The sequence below is a fragment of the Petaurus breviceps genome, unplaced genomic scaffold, assembly GCF_028583685.1.
Source record: "Petaurus breviceps papuanus isolate PSGF00001 unplaced genomic scaffold, PetGlider_PUasm1.0 90775, whole genome shotgun sequence".
Taxonomy (NCBI): domain Eukaryota; kingdom Metazoa; phylum Chordata; class Mammalia; order Diprotodontia; family Petauridae; genus Petaurus; species Petaurus breviceps.
In genome coordinates, this window is record NW_027187342.1 from 1,512,296 (window position 1) to 1,517,065 (window position 4,770).

The 4,770-nt window shown below is 45.6% G+C and overlaps 1 protein-coding gene across 2 annotated transcripts in view; it reads right to left on the reverse strand.

Annotated features, from left to right (window-relative positions):
* Positions 1-4,524, reverse strand: part of RASSF2 (Ras association domain family member 2) — a 77,996-nt gene extending 73,472 nt beyond the window's left edge. For both annotated transcript variants that reach the window (XM_069068876.1, XM_069068877.1), the window contains exon 1: positions 4,299-4,524. The gene's annotated coding sequence lies outside the window, so the exon portion shown is untranslated. The remainder of the gene's footprint in view (positions 1-4,298) is intronic.
* Positions 4,525-4,770: the final 246 nt, after the last annotated feature.

Genomic DNA, 4,770 nt, shown 5'->3' on the forward strand with positions numbered 1-4,770 from the left:
ACACACACACACACACACACACACACACACACACACACACACACACACTTCCTCCATATATAGATATACTGTAATTTTCGGTATCCATACCAAAATATACAAATAATGTCTTCCTTGATTGACTGTAAGGTATGTGAAGGCAAGGAGTTTCATTTTTGTTTTTGTAGCTTCAGCACCCAATAGGTGCTTAAGAAATGTTTAGTGATTTATTGAATCAATTATGTGTCCCTTTCTATTTCTAACCCAAAAGTATTCCTTCATTTTAGCACTACTTTGTAAAGAGTTCCAAATCTTGGTCTTTTGATGTCTTAGTATTCAATGCTCTTCCCTTTCCCCTCTTGTTGTTCTGACTACCCTATTTTGTAGTACTTGTTGCCTAGCAAAGTGTCAATTACTTTTTGCTAATGCTGCACTTTACAATTTGCTTAGAAGGTCAAATGACTAAGAGAACTTTGGCAAAGCTGAGTTCAGTCTAGCACCAGAGAGAGCCCCCAGGCTTCCTTAGAGGTGTCTGAACCGAGAAAGAGGAAATGGAGGAAGAGGAGAGATAGGCTGGTCTTCCACAGCAACTACGAAATCTCACAAAGGCTTTCCATCTTGGTAGGACCACCCAGGGCTTGAGTTCAACTAGCATAGCTTCTGAGAATTCAGGGTCACCTCCACCCTCAGGACAAGGCATCAGAAGGACTTTAGTGGAGGTGTGTAAATAATAATCATTCAATAATAAGCTACCTAAATGATAATATAAACATTGGCCCTCCTACTTCCAGAGCAAATAAAAAACCAAAAAGCTGTTTTATCCCTGTGAGAAATGCTAATAGTTTGGTTTACACAGATTCTATAGAATAGTGGATGTTGCAAAGACAGATGTCACACAGGACATGCAGGAAGGTGTAAATCAGGATGGGGGGAGGAAGGGCAGAAGGACCCTATCCAATCATAGTTGGAAGAAATCTCTAAGTTCCTCTTGAAGGTTGAAACTGTCTCAAACTGACTAGGGTTAAGGGATGGTCACCGACTTTTTACTAATACACATGCTTAACTGGCCTTATGCACATAGAATTAGAGCCCCATCATCCAAACATGCAAGCCATGTTAGCCCATGTTCAGGAGGAGGAAACACTTCAAGGAGTAACATGCAAAGGACAGTCCAGGAAAAGGGACGTCTCGTTTGAGGGGAGCATGACGTGGGCAGTCCAGGAGGTTGCACCTAGCCAGTGGAGAAGAAGGCAGGAAATTCGAATGATAGCAGCATAAAAGGTTCACATTTGTCTGAGTCTCCATACTCTCCATTAAGGAATAAAAGTAATGAAAACCTTCATGGCTTTCCAACGAATACTGTTTATTTCTAGACTAAGGATGTTTCTCACATTCCTTTCACACACAGGGATGAAGATTTTATTCCAAAGACCCTTCTGGCTTGAAGCTTTCTAATGGACAAAACGTCACTTTAGAATTGGTCTTCCTGGTCCCAAAGTCATAGAACCTGATCTAGAAGAGAAAATCCTGAATTTTCCATTGCCCTTAATATTCATGATATACGTGTATATGTACATGACCTTATGTGTGTATATGTATGTGTGTATGTACACCTACATACTCAGGTATAATTTACAAGGTAGGTTGGGAAGCACTTAATATATTTATATATGTATCTTTTTCAAAAGTATTCTCAAAATGCCATATGACATTCTAATTTTTTAATACTTTAATTAAGAGGGGATAAAGACTTCTTCTGGACTTTGACAATTTTTCTTTTCATCCCTACTAGCCTATTAGAAGCACAAGAGAAGAGGATCTGGAGACAGAGGCAAAGTGACTGAGCCAAAGTCACAGAAATAGTAGCACACTGAATTCAAACCCTGGCCTCTAGACTATATCCATTGCTCTTTCTTGTGATTCAGATTGTACCTTGGTCAATGTACACCAGTTAATATCATGGAGGAATAGCTTCGCATGAAAAAAAGGGCAACATAATGGGAATTACGAGGTCTAGATTCTAGCCCTGGCTCTGCCACAATGTGAGATGAGCATATAAGAGCCTCTCTGGCCCTCAGTTTCCCCATCTGTAAAATGAAGGTACTGGATTAAATGATCTCCAAGATCCTTTCCACCTCTAAACTTCTGTTGTTCTATGATCACAGTTCTCCCTCCCCAAAGAAGGTTCATGATGTTGCCCAATTGGGTGAATTTAAAACAAGGGTGTTTTTAAATCTTATCTGTTCACAAATTCCTAAGTCATTTATTTTCATAGCAACCCTGTCTCTTTCCAAAATAAATGTCTCTCATTCAAGTGCCTTGTAAAGTAAATGCACCATCACCTAATAAAAACAATCCAAAAGGTTATCTAGTCCAACCCCCTCATTTTATGGATGAAATGGCTTCAGAGAAGTGATAGGCCTTACCACAAGGTCACACAGTTAGTCACTGGCAGAGCCAGGACTCAGATCCAAACATAGAGTTCTTCCTAATACACTGCACTGCCTTCTACCTTGCTCAGAGTCACAATTCAATTGAGTTTGGCCAATATTCACTAAGCATATTTGTGGTGGGAGCTAGGTAGTACTGTGATTAGAGCACTGGGCCTGGCGTCTGGAAGACCTGAGTTCAAATCTAGCCTGGACAAGTCACTTAACTTCTGTTTGCCTTAATCCACTAGAAAAGGAAATGGTAAACCACTCTAGTATCTTTGCCAAGAAAACGCCATGGACAGTATGGTCTAGGGGATCAAGAAGAGTTGGACGGAACTGAACAGCTCTGCTAAGCACTGGGAAAACTACAATGAGAACCTCCATCTTCTGACTTTCAATCACTCTACTTGTTTTCTCTACTAAGGGAGGCCCCAATGACTTAAAGGGCCAAAGCTCTTATCCACTAGTATCTCACAATTAAATATCTGTATATATGAACTCAGCAATCACAGACCTGTGGCTGAAAAAAGACCTTACAAGGTCATTCAATCCAATCCCCCTACTTTGCAGGTGAAGAATGTGAGGTCCACAGAGATGTAAGTAACCTGTCAGTGACAGAGTCAAGATTTGAACCCAGGTTCCAGGATTCTAATTAGAATGCTCAGTTCATTCCACAGTGCTTCCTATGCTCCCTCTAACCCTCAGATTGGTGGCTGGCTAGAAGGACTGGTACCAAGACCACCACCTGTTAAAGCCTCTGGCCTGCCATTGAAACCTAGAAGAGGGATAAGCTTCAGAGCACAAAACAACTTCTCCTTCACCTCAGCCAAAGACAACCAAAACAAAACAAAGAATCTTCATCGAATTCGATTTTGCCTAAGTCAGGCACAAAGGCTGACAAGAGAAGAAAGAAACAAGAGAACCATCCCAGTCCTTCCTGCCTCCACTACAAACTTGGGATGGCGGGAGCTAGGGTTACTCCTCTCTCCAAGGGCCGTTGAAAAGACTAAAGGAATGTAATCTATTCTAATTCTAGGGGAAAACTCAAAAGGCTCAGTTTGCAGCTCCCAAGATCTTTTATTCCATCTTGTGCCTGAGATCATAATGACTTAGAACAGGGAAAAATACCCACTTAGAAATCACCTAGCCCAGCTCAGTCATTTTACACAGAGAGAAAGGGGAAGTGATTAGTAAAGCCATGTACCTAATAAGAAGAGTAGAGAAACAGGATTCAAAACCAGAGCCTCTGGCTTCAAAACTTCCACTAACCCTGTGCCCGGAAGCCCAGTTCTCAGCACCTGTCACGCCCACCCGACTGACTGGAAGATTGTGAGGGGAAAGAAGCCAGACTATCACCGAGGAAGGTGTAGTTTTAGGGACCTCAGAGGAGGACCTCCAATGGAGACAACACAGACCCAATTGCGTCTTCATAGGATTAAAGGCGAGGTCAAATACTCCAAGCTTCCCATTGTACAAATGAGGAAACTGAGGCCCCAAAAGAGAAGTCAAGTGCCTAGTCACCCAAGTAGCGGCGCTACAAGTTAATAACACAATGCTCCCCTCCCTTGTATTTGGGGATGGGAGAGAGAAAGAATAGGAGAGATGGAGATGTGCTTACACAGATGGAGCTGGGATGCTAAACTTTGAAAAATAGAGAGAGATCTCGGTGCGGGCTGCGTGGGAGGACCCGGGAGGGTTCGCTGGGGCTGAGCACAGGAGATGCACTGGGAAGGACCCGAGCCCAGATCCACGCGCGCACGGGAACACGGACACACACACGGAGACAGCCCGACACAGACACACACAGCAGCATCAAGACAAGAGGAAGGGGAAGAGAGAGTGGGGCTGCCAGAGCAGCCAAAGGGGAAGGATCAAAGACCGCTTTACCGTGCGCCCCCGAGCTAGCAGGGGAAGGAAACCTTGGGGGCGCGGAGCTACCCCCGCGGGACCGCCCCCGCGGACTTCAGTCCGGTCCACGCGGCAGCCGTAGCCTCCCCGGCAGGTCCAGCCCATCAGTCCCCGGGAGGGCTCGCGGGGCAGCTTCAGGGAGACGGAGGAGGGAGGACCGCACCAGCCACCAGGCCACCGCCCTCCCCCGCTTCCACCCCCCTGATTGATGGAGCCCCCAGCTCCAATCCAGCCGCGGCTGGCCGCGGGCCTCTGCAGCCCCATTGGCTAGGCGGTCCCTCGCCTCCCCGCCCCCTTTTCTTTCCACTCTCCCCCTCCCCACGGAGGAGCGGGGGCGGGGCTTCTCCCCTCCCTCTCAGACAATGCTGAGCTGCTGGAGTGGCGGCTCCGGTGGGCGCTCTCGAACATCCACCCCTGGGATTGTCATCTGTTCTTTGCTTTCCTTTTTTCC